Here is a 15,373-nt window from a genome sequence, read left to right as displayed (position 1 = left end):
AGCGAGGTGATACGGTGACTTCAGAAACCTGATATTTCTTTCAATTTTTGCTACGCTGCCTGTTCAAATGTTTCTATTGTGATGTGTACCAAGGGAACATTTAATAGATCTGCGGCTGGACGGATGTAGGTTTTAATTTACCTTCAAGGTTACTTTCACAAAAGCATTAAATTTTCCCCTTTTATCACAAAGCTGCCAGAGTACTTCAGGTACTTCATCTGCAAATTATGACTTCCAATTCAATTGCCAATGCAGGAAACAATGGACCGTCTTTTAGTTAGGAACTTCATCCCCCCTCCCCTTCTTACACTGGGAGAATATTACAAATGAGTCATTACAGAAAATGCTTAGCAAGCCAAGTACTACAGCATACACAATTTGGGAGCTTATTTTCCTCTCTGAGGATAATAAATGAGTGACAATCTGTAGTTCTCCAGTTTAATCTGAAGAATTGTATTTTTATTAGAGGAAATGCCAATTTCCTTGTATTTTGCTTTTTAACCTCTCTTATTATCTGCCATAACATACCTCCCAAATCTCCACATAGAAAAGCTACTCCAATATGATACAAGCCGTTAGTGCGCTAGCATCTAGGTCTCCAGCTGTCCATTTCTACATCAGAAGCAGCTATCAGGGGAGGCACTTGAAGAACACCGGGCCCAGTCTGCACAGGCAGGCTGCAACACAGAGCTCAAAACAGGCTGAAGCATGACCTGCTCCCCACAGGAGTATGCCCAAAGATGTTTTCAAATATAAGCAGAAGTTTGAAGTGTTCTAAGAAACCAAAGAAAAGATGGCTTACAGGACCACAACTACTGCCGTATCTATTTTCCCTCATCCCAGTAGCCCTGAAAAAGGCAGTGGTTTGTGGCTGAGAGGCCTGATATAGTCTCTGCTCTGTAGTTGCATTGCTGTTAGGAATAACTCCACTGAGAAAAGAATAGCTACCATGTAAAAGGAGGGAATAACCACAACTTCTTAATACATAGAAGCCACAGACAGAAAACAAATCTGCATCTTCACAAAACAGAGGCTCCCAGACCTGCTTGAAAGCATGCAGTCTCCCTTCTGACAGATTCTAGCAAGCGAACCCAGCAGCCCTCAACATTACCATTTTGTCCCTATTATTGTTTAAGCAGTGTCCTCTTCAGAGGAAAAGAAGATAGGCCCTAAACAGTCAGCCCCCTCCTGATGATACTTTATACTTGGTAAATATCTCCAGTCTTTTGCTTAGACATTATATTAAAAACAAACTAACTACCAAAAAAACAAACAAACACAAACAACCCAAAAAGAATACTCACCCCTCCGCTGCTACCTCATAGCTCTCAGGGAGGAGCTCTACTGGCCTTTTATCTCCTCCCCTAATCACCACCTAATTACTTCACCAAATAGCAGCTGTGTCCCTTCCACCTCCCAGTTTCACCTAAAGGAGCCAGCCCAAATTGTATCAGCAGGTTCATAAACAGCTTAAATAAAATGGGAGAAGATTGCTTGCACCTGTTGCATTAATGCTATGCTCTCCTCAATGCCACTTTAATATTTGTGCTTGTAGACAATCATGCAGTGTAGCAGAAGACATCTTTCTTAAAATTACACTAATAAACCCAATATATTGCCCTATGCCCTACTTGCAGGTCTCCTCAGGAAGAGAGTAAGAAAATCACTTGGGTAAACTCAGTCCTGTTTGGGGCCAGCTATAATGAGTCTCCATTGATTAGGAAGAATCTTGAAGTGTAGCAAGTTTTGACCCTCTCCGCTTTCTGTTCTACAGATCACTTCATCTGTTTACTCAGTCTGGGAAATGACGTGTTTATTTCCACCCTTAATCCTGTGTTCCAATTAATTTCTTAAAGCACTGTTAATTCAAGTTTGTTCCTTTATGTGTAGCTCTTTTGTGGACTGTTAAAGGCTTGAAGCATGTTGTCCTGGGTTTCTCTTTCCCCATATTTGACAGGTCCTGAGTTTTAGGCCTCTTGAGAAGTTGATCTGGGGACACTTCTTTAGGCAATGCTTTTCTGGGCATGCTTGGCAGAATGCAAAGCCTTTCTCAGAGCCCAGCATTGAGAAGCTGGTAGATATGCTAACCTCAGGCCCCCGCAGCACTCGGATACAGCCAGTTCTCAGTCCCAAGCTTGAGGAGCTCCATCTAAGAAGTATTTCAGTGGATCTGGTTTTAAAGGGCAATGATCAGCATATGGTTGAGAACTGCATCTCTGATTTCAATTGAGTTTGTATTCTGCTGGGCCCTGGGCTTGATCCAGGAGCCTGTGGTTTGTTGCATTCTTGTTCTAGGCAATATTTCTGTTAAACAGAAGGTGAGTTCAGAAAAACCCTTTTCTCTTCAGCATTTCATTCAGCATTTTGCTGTCCTGCATACCCATGGGGGTAAACACTAATTACACTGTATTGTTTTGAATGGAGCCTCACTGACCCAACAATATCCCAAATGACAATCATGATATCGCTCTTCTGGCAATTGGTAGCTCAGCTAAAAGTTACTGCTGTCATTCATGATAATTATCCATGAGAACTTGAAAAGGAAACAATTATTGCTGTACCAAACCACTCAGTGGCTCCCAGATTTTAAATTCCACTGCAGTTACATTATTTTGACAAATGTCAAGTGACACATCAGAACAAAAAAAATCCCACATTTAAAGCTGAAAAGCACCTTTTCATTCTTCCTGCCTGATTTACGTATCCCTGAAGAAAATGAAAGCTTTACTCTTGATCTCTAGCTGTATATTTTAGCAGTCACATTAAAACAATCAGTGGAATCTAGTTTCATTTTCATTTTCTCAACTGTAGCTACCTATAGTCTTGAGTCAGAAGATAAATTAGGTCAAAAGGACAAAACTACTCATTACAAGATATTATGCCTCTAGTCAGCATCTATATGAATACGATGCTTATTCCTGCAAAGATTATTACAAAGAAATTAGCAGACAAATAGATAACTTTAAAATAAAATATGGCTGTATGATAAAGTGTCCAATCAAAATTTGGGAAGAAGGAATGGTGAATCAATTAATAATAACTGATATCTGTATAATATAATTATAAGGCTTTGGTTTGATTGTTTGGTTTTTTTTTTTTTCTTGAATTGCTTTCTGGAGTAGGACAGCATTATTATCTCCGATTTTGCCTGCATAAACTGGGTCCTAGAGAGGAACCTGTGACTTATCCCTGCTCATACATCAGGCAGAGCTGAACATGTGTAGAAGTCTGCTTCTAGAGAAAACTCTAACTGGGATAAAACATAACTGAGGTCTTGACTAAGACTGAAAATAACAATTGTAATGGCAAGCCCCCAGCTCCCATTCCAGAAGGACACCAGTGTATATGACTCGGCAAGAGCACTTTTGAGCATTTTTTGCTGTCATTCACAAATCAGAATGTATGAAGCAGATTTCAACAAACCACATATTTAGGCTCACTGTAAAGGTGTTATTTACCATCTACGTTGTTTAGCAAACATGTACCTAAGAAAAGGAATGGGTCTCAACAATAGTGAAAGGTAAACAACTGGAAAACTGCTCTGACATTCAAAATCATGTTTTTGGGAATAAGGTACCAAAGCTGATAAAATATTTCCCCACACCACTGAAAATCAGTAAGTAGGTAAACAATCCATTTAAATGAAGTACATGCCCAAATGACTCCAAAGAAAAAAAGTACATTTACTGATTTCTGTGCAAATAGATTCCTTTAATGGCACATTAACCAATCTGAATCCTAGAAATTATTTAAAATAAAAAGACACAAGTAGGCAACTGTCAAGGAAAAGTCACTATAATAGCACAAAACATTACAGCTTGTCTCCAGTATGTAAGGAGTTTATCCTAATAGCAATTCTGTATGATTTTTCAAACCCTTCCAAAATAGGCTTATTCATATCTTAGGTTTGATTTGCTTAAAACTAAAACCAACTATTTCTTTGTAAGAAGCCTGTATCTGTTCTGCCTGGAGTAAAATACAAAGAAGAGGAAGGGTAATCCTTTAGCACTGAAACTGTTAAGGAACTTAGGTCCCTGCAGCCAATGAAAATTCAATACGAGTTAGGTGCATAAATCTCCTTGCAAAAACCTCAGCCCAGTTTTTGAGGCTTTGTAGTAACACCTAATCTCAGTGTTGACTTCACACTGTTAGGGAAAATGCACAGAACTTGACTGACAACATTATCTGTATATTAACATACAAAGGCTCAGCACAGTCTGTTAAAGCTAAACATGCCACAGACAATGCTCATGTTCTGCTCCATTAGATTATTTGACAGGTTATATATGGTTCTTTTACCAAGACGGTCATTGGAAGATGAATGCATCAGAGGAAACTAGGAGCGTGCCTAGGGGGATTCAGACAGGGAAGCCAAATCCAGAATGAACTCAGGTCAGCATACAGATCTGAATGATTTCTTTAAGGACCTCTGGAGTTACTCTGCTTCTCCATGCTCATCAGGGATCTCTCCTGTCCCTGATGAAACGTTGAAAGTAGCAACATCAATGAGATGAAACGAGAGAAGCCACCACAATTGTTCGGTTGGACTCCAGAATCACACTGCTCCCTGCAGGTGCCTGGGGGACAGGAGACAGGAGCGTGCAATCAGCTGGGAGCTGGTTACGAGCTGTTTCATCGCAGCCACATGAATATCCCCTTAGCAGAATGACACTGTTGTGTATATTCGCCAGCCTGCATACCCATACACCCCCCTTCACACAGCTCATGCAGCAGATTTTTGTAGATTACTAACAGCCAAAAAATTCAGCATCAGATTCAGATGTTGACAACAAAACAGATCATAAGAACACCAGATCCACTAACCGTAGCTGAACCTGGTGCAAGGTGTTTGCTGAGCAATCTCTTGATTTTCATCTCAGCCTTTTAAGTTGTGGAAAGTCAGCCTAAAACGAAGCATACAAAACAGGTGGAAATAGCCAGGAAAAAGACTATAAGGAAAAGTTATGTTTTAATCTCTTTTTCTTTTTTTTTAAACTTCAAAGGGCTTTCTGGATCTGCACATAACCAATGAATTCCTGACTCTCGTGAGGTATTCGCTACTCGCTCAATCAACAAACACACACCTGGAGCTTCATTTTAAAATCCATAAATTTTCCTTGTGCTGAGATCCTCTGTGGTTTTTCTCTCATTTCTCTTTTGTATCGGTCTTTCTGTTTACTTTTCTTTACTACCTACAGAAACCAGAAAAACAGAAGGCAAAACCAGATTTTCACCTGGAAGAAGGTGGGCTATTAAAGCCTCCAGCACACTGAAGGAGAGAGTATTCGTGTGAAAACTCTGTTCCCCAGAACACTACCTCTATAAAGGCATCAACAAGCAATCAAATTCTGACAACTTCTGAAACATACTCTTCTTTGACTTTCAGCCTGAATAATTTATTTTCAGTTTGAGCTTGTGCCTGGAATAAAGCATTCATAACACTGATGGGGCTAGGATGCTACACTGAACACATGGAAGATATGGTTTGCTGATTCAATCTTCAAAACATTAAATCTCAGAATAAATTTTCCCTTGCAAGACATACTAACAGAACTGCAAGGTAACCCCATGGAGATTAGATCCAGATAAACAGTATGTCAGCACAGGGTAAACCTGAGTCACGCAGGAAAGAAAAAAGTTGCTTGAATGAAGAAGTTGAAGGGACAGAATTTACTTTGTTCTGATTAAAAAAATCCTTGGATAATTCTTTACCTATCTTGAAAGATCAACACTGAGGGGACTGATGTAACTGACCCATCTCTTCTGTTGCTTAAAATGGCGATATAGAATGATAAATATTATGTCTTTTAAGATTGTCTTCAAGTGAAAAAATGAACAACAACAGAAAAAAACCAAACAAAAAAGAACACTTTCAAAGCCTGGAGTAGTAGGACCTGCCCAACAAATCTGGAGGATGACTGCTCATGTCTGAGTGCGGCAGAAAGGACTGTGTTCTTAGGCGTCTCTGCTTGACTTGTATACCGCTAAGATTCCCAGTCCTTCACTCAAGACAATTCTTTCCTTACCTGTCAAGAATGGTAAAAACAGGGTGGCACACAGCAGCATTTGCTGAGTTCTGTCCGTCCCCAGTGCTGTGTTGCTAAAGGTCTCTTAGCCCCAGCCGAGGTGTTGAACAATTTTACAGCTTGTCAAAGCCCCTATCTGCCTTCAGGCCGTATTGTAGCAATTCATCTCCCTTGCCCTATGTCTTGGTAGTCCAGAGGCAACAACAACTCTCTGCCAGACATGGATTCCAGTGGGTATTTTTCCTGCAAGGGAGCAGGAGAGAGAGAAACAGTGGAGCTCTGCCAGGTCTTGCCCCCAGGGCGCTACCAGAGTTGGGACATGACCTCTCCCATGCGCATTTGCTGCCAGGCTCTGGCTCTGGTGCAAAATAATGGGAACCTAAGTGGGAACAGGGATGCTGAGGCACTGAAAATCTCTCAGCTGACAAAAACATGCATATGCAGGCCTGGGCACTTAGCCAGTAATAGGTGCAGAGGATTTGACACTGCTCATTTTCCCTCCTTGGGAACAAGCAGCCTCTGAGATAAGATGAGCATTTGCCGAGGCACAGGTCTCTCACAGGTGAAAAACAGTACTTCCCCTTGCCATTTGGCAGGGTGCTGATACGTGATTAAATGAGGAATGGCCATAGTCCGTCCATGGAAGGAGGTGGCAGCAGAGCTTTTCTCTTAGTTGTAGCAAACTTGCTCCTACATTAGCCAGGATTAATGTAGGAGGAGAACATGAGAGATATACAGCCCCCCAGAGCACCCTACTTTGCCTATGTTACTTCATCAAAACTGACCTATGCATCCTTCAGTCTCTTCGATGACAATATAGTTGTGACCCTTCTCCCTGCCAGTTTGTGAACTTATACTTCTGAACTCATCTACTAAAAAGTTTCTAAAGCACATGAAGCTTATGCATATAGGGCGGTCATGATACCCCAAGGTCTAAAAGACTGGACAAAAGAATGATGAAGATAAAATTTACAAGTGCAAAAACTTATCATGGAACCACTGATCTTTTTAAGAAATGACATTCTGAAAGAAATTTTTCCAGAAAAAAAAGATACAACGTAAAGGGGAAACTGCGCTGAGGACCCCATGATTAATTGCTATCAATATTTGCATTGTTTCTGTAACTGCATCTCCTAGTCATGGACAAGGACCTCTTGTACTAACTACTAATATATTAATTCTGAGGCATATCTGAGCAGTGTTTGACAGCCATTGTCATTAAAACGTAAGGCACTCTGTAGCCTTGCCAAAGACCAAGCTTTTCCTTGTTAACTGTAATTGGCATGCCAGTGACAACTCTTTGCTCTCCAGGATGTCAGAGGAAGTGTTGCATGTCTCATTACTAAACCAAGAACTGCAGCGTGGCATTTAAAAGGCAATGAGAACAATGAGGCGGTGTAAGAAATCCCTGTGATATTTTTCCCTAATGGAAAAACATTACTGGTTCCTGAGGAGAAGCCCACCTCATACTTTCTTTGGCTTTTCCAGGTATCACTGCGAATGACCTTGCTGGCTCTCTTACACTTGCTGTAAATAAGAAAGAATTCCCCTGAAGTCAGTGAAATTATATAGCTATAAAAGTTGCAAGAGAGAAGATCGTATAGTGTATAACAAGAAGGCAGGTAGTGCCTTGAACTTTTGACTAAATCTAAGATTAAATCTGTCTTCAGACTGCCAAAAGCAAAGAAGAAGAAAGTTTGCTTTATATCTTGCTATTGACTGACAACATATTTCTTATGTCTGCAGTCAGACATGCCTGGTAACTGGCTAACACCATGTTTGTAAGAGTTGTGTGTATATGAAGTCCATATTCATACAAATGAACAAGGCTTCACCTCTACGTGGCTCTACAGTGGAACTTTGCTGAGAAAAATACTTGGGTGTTGACACCAGAAACCAAGGTGCTGTACTGGCTTAGGGGACTGAGATCCCTCCTGAGTCTGTATATTTGTGTGTATCTGTCTTCTACTGCTCTTGTACATGTTTGCATGTGAATGTGTGTGAGGAGGGGTGATGGACAAGTTACGATATTCTACAACGCACTGATAAGATTCGTCCCCTTTAACTCTGGAGAGAGGCAGTAATTTAGATATTACAATGTTGTGTGCTATTGTTTACAAATGCAAGGAATAATCTGGTATGATGTTTAGTTTCCTCTGCTCTTTGTGCATGTGCTTATTTCTACCATGCAATACAACATTCTGGCACTTAAAGAAGTTGCTGTGGAGATATCTCAAAAAAGTATTCAGTGGGAGAACCAAGTGAGATGTCGGTGGCTATTTAAAACCTGGGACCATCCCCATAATGGCACGAAATGACATCAGAAACCAGGCAACAAAAACGACATATAAAATTAATGCTCTGTGACAGTTTACAGTATCATCCAAAGATCATGAAGCCCTTGATCCAAAACATGGCCCAGGCTGTGCCCTCTCTGAGAAGCTATCATCAAAAAGAACAAAAAAAAGCAGCACGTATTTCCTGAGTGGAAACTCTTTCAATATATTCCACGAAGCTTTAGTCGTAATGGAAAAAGTTCCAGAAAGATTTTCCTGTTATCATCCTTAATCTTTCCTGGTACCTTATAACATCCTATCAATGTCTGAATAAGAGAGCTGTTTAATCACATCTCAGCTGCTCATTATGCTGTGTGTATAATTTTAGCTGCAGGTAAAGAGCAGACTACATAGAGCTTCAGATCAACAGTACCATCAGATCCTGAAGAAAAATCACATTTTTAGGAGAGTTCTGTAATAATAAAACAATCCTAGTTTGTTTCCTCTTGATCATTTCTCCATTTCCTGAATATAGACCATGTTACAGACAACATATATATGAGACATTAGTGCTGCTAAGGCTCTAGAAAGTAGTAGTAACTGGGTTTGACTTACTATAAGGCATTTAGACCCACCACTGAGACAGCAGCATTGCAGACTTCAAAAAACACAGCAGATGTGCGTGGTAGTACTAAACTAATTATCAAGGCCATTGTTGACTTTCTCTTCCCATACAGTTTGTCTTTCTAATTACAACTACAAATATACTACCTAGATGACCCGCTTCCCATGTATATTCACCAAATACTGAAAGATTCCCCATGCAATTCCACATGCAATCAGCTGGTGGTTAACACAAGGCCTCTTTGGAGAATTGCCATTGACTCTAAACACACATTAATTAAATCCAAAGGTACTTCTGGGAGACATTTCATTTTCCTGAGTCAACATAGCCTCATCTAATGCTTGGCAGCGTTACTCCTCCCACTGTGGCTTGCTGTGCTTAACACAACGCTCGGCAGCTACTTAAGGGCAAAGGACATTGTTCTCTGGTGCTCTGCATGTTGCACATCTATTTGGACTCATAAAAACCATGCTACTCGTACTTACTTTTGCAACATATTGCACCTGCCACCACCTGCCCAAAGCACAAGACAAAAGGCAGTTTGGCTTCTGCTTTGAATACCCTTTCAAACCAAAGGGACAAGTGTTCACCAACCCCTGGCTCCCTTCTGCCACTTCCACAACAGTGGGTGACATTTTCCAGAGACCATCTGACACCCCCTGGAAAAAGATGTGATTATTTTAAAACAGTCTGCTCAGTCTGAATAGTGATTTGGGAGGGCGAAGGGTGTTTGCCGCTGTATTTTGCTTGTTTGTTTGCTTGCCATTCTTAACTGCACATATTTGCATAAAAGAAGGAATGTTGTATCATCTTCTCCCAGAGCTTATTTCCCATCTGAATCCTGTTGATGACAGCTTAATCATTTCCACGGCAACCAAGATCATGACATCAAATCGGGTATAAGCAGCAGGAACAGATGATCTCTCTGGGAACAGAGATCATCTTCCATGTACATAAATACTCTGAAAAACAAGAGAGAAAAAGAAATACAGAAAGTATCTGCCACAAAAATGTGATTGTTCTAACAGGGAACGGCACTCATTTCTTTTGTTATATATCTGCTGGTTCTTAACAGCACGTTATATTGTGTTACATGGTTTAAAACAGTATTTGATGACAGACCAATCACTAGGGACAGACAGCATCCCTGGTCAGAGCTGGCAGATTTACATGCAGTTCCTCTGCCAGGCACAGCCCATATTTTAGATGGTTGCAGAGAAACTGTTCTTGGTCTGTTTGGCTTTAGCAACTTTTGCTGAGTTTGGTCTAACTCAGGAAAATTGCTAAACTCATGACCCTAAGGCCTTACTTATATTAATTTCAGGTGCTTTTCCTTTGACAATATTCCTTTTTGTGATAAAACAAAACCAAACCTGTGTTCTTACTAGGGAGACACTTTTTCTGTAACCTTTGTAAACGAGTGCTTCAAAACCTGACCTTGCAGTTCCTCCAGTAAATGAGTAACACGCCACAGTGCAGCATGTAGCAAGCAGACCTAAGCTGGTCTCCAGAGCATGTACTGACTATCAAAGCATCGGTGCTTCGTTCCCATGTTAACTACAAATTACTCAGTGACTGGACTATAGGAAAAGCAGATCCTTCTGCACCTCCTTGCCTATAGTGCAGTGCTGCTGCTTCCCTACTGCTTGCTTTGCTTTGCATTCTGCAGCTCCTTCATTAATTGCAGCCGTACATGTAGATGGAAATAGCTATATTTTTTTAATCCTTTGGGATGGATCAAGGTGATTGCTTAGTTCAGGAATGGCCAATTGCATGCAGCTCAGAATTATTTAACCTTACCTCCCTCGCCAAGCTAGGCTGCGGTTTAGGGCCACAGGGAGACTCTGGTGTGCCGCACCAGGGTCAGGGACAGGCATACCATCACGCCAGACTGAATAGATAACATCAAACCTGCAGATGATAAAATTGCTGAGGAAACTAATAAGTGAAACAGGAGTAAACTAAATAAAACTGCCAGCAGAGTAGATTATTGATCACCCTGCCTTGCGTTTGAAAATTAATGCTACAGAGGGACAGAGAGCAATCCCACTCCCCCTCCAAGTGAATAAAATCTGACAAAGGCAGGAGCTGCTAAACTTAAGATCTGCGGCCCTCAAGTGTGTGTTCGTGGCAATGCGTGCGGGAAACACGGAGGCAGGCAGGCATCCCTCCCGCCGAGCCAGGGACGTGCGAGAAGAGAGACCAGCGAGCGAGCGCAGGGAGTTGCCGCGCAGGGACCGAGGTGGAGGACAGCATGTAACGCCAAAATAGCTTTGAAATGTGCGGGCTCCTGGAACAGCCCCAAAGCGGTATCATACCAGTTAAAGGAAAGGCTTTCACTAACCTGCCACCAAAGGCAGGGTGACAGCCCACAAGGTTTCCAGCAGGGCTTTTGCCTTTGATCCAGTCTCCTTTATTATTGCACGAAGTCAGCTCATGTAGTGCAAACTGGAGCACAACTGAAATCCATCTCATTTTTTCAGTCAGGATGGTTATGCACTTAGATCTTCTGGGAAATTTCAGCTGAAAAGCCAGCAATAAGATTAGTACAGAAAGATTCGCACCTGTCTAGGTCAAATGCTACAGTGCCGTCCCCTGCCGCTGGCTGGTAGTGGGAAGGGAGCTGAAGATTATACAGCAAGCTTTAGGCAAAGGTGAAAAGCATGAATGTCTTACTGACGAGAATAAGCCACGCTGCTAAAACTGGGGGTTGATTCTAGAGTTCATTTCTTCAAAACAGCAGATATTCTTTCCCAAAATTTTTGGAGAGGACTAAATAGTGATACTTTTTAATGAATTTCACCATAAGCACTTGCATTTTTAAATCCTCTGCTGCTGGAATCAGGTGTTGCTGCGAGATACATGAGCCTCATGACAAATTGCAGGTGGCCAGCTCCTCTGGGGAGGAAAAAAAAAAAAAGAGAAAATGTGGCTATATACAGCTTACGGAATAAGAAAGCAAAGGGTCACAACTTTTTTTTCTAATAATTACTTTACACAAGCTCCACAATGATTTTGGGTCTGGCTCATGAATTTTGAAATGGTTTAAGCTGGACATATTCCCTGGTGACTTCTTGAGTGCTCAAAGGAATGTAAATCTGCCAGTTTTTATTGTTGGCTACCCACAAATTCGGCTCATTTATCAAAGAGCATTGTACACGCTCACCCAGGAGTCTGCCCTACCATCTTTCTCACAGGATGTACTAGGGCAGCCACACATAACTGTTTACTCATATCGTTATTCTGCTGCAAGTAGCTAAACCTCCATCGTATCCAGAGATACATATTTTTAAAAAAGAAACGCTGAGATACCTGAAACAAGAACAGAACTGTACACAAAGCTAGGTACAGATCTTTGATTTGAATGGACAAATCGTTCTGTGACAGTCTTCCGACAATTCAAACTTTATCATGTTTTTTGCTGATTTTTCTCCTGTGCTCCAAGTGACAAATGTTTCTTCCTGGCAGCAGAAGGTATCGTTCTGAATGACTGGTACATACTAGCATAAACTCAGGCAGGAGGGTTTTAGGAGCAACAAAACATCCAAACTGCCCTTCCGGCAAGCCTTGCAAAGACTGGGCCTTTGTGTGCACACTTCAGGTAAACACTGTGAGCACTTCATGCAAAACCAATTACTTGGTGTGACAAAGCTGTGGGATGCTGTATCAAATGTATCTCAATTTTAGTAAATTGCCCAATGTTTAGACATTTAAGATAAACTTTTTACAAGTTTCCCAGTCACAGAAGTCTTCTCCTGAAAGAATTAATGTTATCTCTACCTGTGGGCAGAACCTTACGCGCAAAATGCACAACCTGCAAATCCTACGGCCTTTACACATATGCAGGGTCAAATTCAGGAGGCACATGCATAGTGACTGGCATTTTCAGCAGAAGCATCTTGTCTTCATGCTGACAAGCAGCATCTTGGTGGCAGAGCAGGAGGGAAGCCTACATAGTCGTGGTCCACGCCAACAGACGTGTACCGCTGCCAGTTGCACAACTTTCTCCAGGTCTGTCAATAAGAAAAAACTGACCCCTGTGAAAGAAGCAAAAAGAGTCCAATATGCCTCATTTCAAGAACAAGAGAGATCCAGATTTTTAATGAGGCACATTTCAGCAGCTAAATCAGCTGGTGTCTCCCTAGTGATCAAACTAAAGCACTGAAAGTAGGAAGATGTGCTTACTCTTAACCCTGCCAGAGATGGAGTGAGAAAGAGAGGGGTGAAATCAGTGAAACGTCTCACTTCTTCTACTCCCAAAACATACCACAGCAATGTTTATGGACCTCAGGGAGGGTTGTAAGGTGTTCGTAACTAGAGTGTCAGCAGTTGAGTGTCTTCACGTAGAGAGAGGTAGAGCCAAAGAGGATCTGAAAATGCTATTGAAGACATGAGCACTCTAAAGACACTTTCCTCACCTTTAGTTTGTCAGAGTCACTTCCCATCTAGTGCCAATGTGAGCATGAAGGACATGCCCCTCCTTCCACGTTTCCATTGCTCTGAAGAAATAAATCAAGTGCCAAAGTACTGCTTAGACAAACTGCTAGAGAATGGGAAAAAAGAGCCAGACTTCCCAGAGGAACAATGTATTTACATAAGGTAACTTAAATTAATGTAATAAATCCACTACCAGCTTTTATTGGGGGTCCTGGTCTGGAACTACAGATCTGTAAATAGCTCCATAGTGCCGTGAGTTTGTAACAGCTGATGTGGCAAAACTCTTCTTTCAAAACCAAGTTAATTCTCCCTCTCTGGAATGTATTTTTTACAAGTGGAAAAGGCAGCCCATCTGTATGGAAAAAGAAAAACATACCGTTACTATTCCCCCTCTATTGATTTCACAGAGGTGAGGAATTATCAAACAGTTTCGACACTTCAGGAAGATGTCAGCTGAGTGTCAAACCCTGCCCTGCAATAATTTTAACTAGTATGAAATACTGACAGTAAGCAATGGATGTCTTTGTCTTTTATCAGATTGTCTTTAGCATGAATTTCAAAATCAAGTAAGCGGAAACTTCAGTGAAACTTCAATATAACAAACATTACCTAAGACTTGTCCCTCCTTGTGTCTTTCATACGCACTACCACGAGAGACTCGCGTGGCAATCTAAAGCAGGAAAGAAAAGAGGGACCAGGACGTGCACAGCAGAGCTTCAGATGGGCAGATGTAATCAGTCACACTCTGCCTTTTCCAAATTTTGTTAACGCTCATAGTTTCTGCCAAACAAGGAAAGACAGGATGCAATAACACGTGCAAAAGCAAGTAACAGCCTTTCTTGTCACATACAGGTCCTTCTTTTTGTGAACTTCATGGGACTCTAGCTTGAAAATGCCAGTGCTAGTACTTCTGTTGCTGGTCAGATATAGATGTATGGGGATACATTAAAGCAGCAGGCATGCAGCGTGTGACACCCATCTTGCAGAGGATGAGCGATGCCTTCCAGGGGATTAGTGCAGCTATACTCAGTTACAGCAGAGTGGACTCTCCCCGCAAGGGAAGTGAATCTTCAGTAAGAGCCAAGGCTATTTCAAGCACAACATGTGGCACTTAAATGCTGAAATATACTCTCAACAACTAGATCAGATATTGCACACCTCCACAGATTTGGGGACAAAGAGAGAGAACAGCGAGGTGAGCCACCAGAAAGTTCTTTTTTTAAGGAATCTGTCTTTGCTTGCTGGACTGAGCAATTCAAGTACTAACATTGCCAGGAAAGTTTGGTGAGTGGTGCCTACGCATCTTCAGGGCTTCTTTATCCACTGTTTCTGAGATCAGGCAAATAGCGCAATAGAATTTTGGGACTGCTGAGTCTGGAGCTTGGAGTGGTGGCACCAGGACCGTTATGAGATTATTTCTAACATGACGACAGAGAAATATGAAGTAAAAAGTTAAAATAGCTTGTGCAATAGCTAAAGAAGAGCCATTTGAAATGCCTGAGGTTCCTGCCCCACAAGAAGCATCTGCTGCACTCTGCTGTGTCTGTGTGCTTACATTTACTTCACGTAACATCAAGTGCAGCACTTGGATCACTGATATTTGTGCAGGGATACCTCAGCCTATTTGCTACAGGATCTGTCCCCTGGAATCAGCTCTCAGTCAGAACAAAAAGCCAGAGGCAGCAATAACAAAGTTTGTGACAGTGGCTTAATTTTGCTTCATTTTACAGGATATTTTTAGAACTCTTTTAGAGGAAGTTGAATTATGGGTAACATTTATATAACTTTTTGCATAAATAATCAGCCAAGATTTAGCTGCCAGCAGTGTTGAAATCTGCACTGCCCCAATGATGGTATTTATCACTTGATCCTTGGTAACTTTATCCAGATACCCCACATCAAGTTTAGTGGAGGCTTGATGCAGAGAACAGATGTTCAAGGACTTGTTGAACTCTCCTTGTCCTAATTCACATAAGTTAAATGTTAGGGTTGACTACCATCCCTGAATA

The 15,373-nt window shown here is 41.5% G+C and overlaps 1 long non-coding RNA gene across 2 annotated transcripts; it reads right to left on the bottom strand.

Moving 5' to 3' along the window:
• Positions 1 to 3,710: 3,710 nt before the first annotated feature.
• LOC142064529 (uncharacterized) lies at positions 3,711 to 10,832 on the bottom strand. 2 transcript variants are annotated; one of them, XR_012663142.1, is made up of 4 exons: positions 10,728 to 10,832; positions 5,085 to 9,889; positions 4,825 to 4,904; positions 3,711 to 4,577 (listed from the first exon to the last, which is right to left on the bottom strand). It is a non-coding gene; the product is annotated as an uncharacterized LOC142064529 (long non-coding RNA). The 2 variants fall into 2 exon arrangements; XR_012663141.1 differs by having other exon boundaries at positions 4,825 to 9,889.
• Between the last annotated feature and the right edge of the window lie 4,541 nt (positions 10,833 to 15,373).

This window comes from Phalacrocorax aristotelis, chromosome 14 (assembly GCF_949628215.1).
Source record: "Phalacrocorax aristotelis chromosome 14, bGulAri2.1, whole genome shotgun sequence".
Classification (NCBI taxonomy): Eukaryota; Metazoa; Chordata; class Aves; order Suliformes; family Phalacrocoracidae; genus Phalacrocorax; species Phalacrocorax aristotelis.
This window is presented reverse-complemented; position numbering and strand designations above follow the sequence as displayed.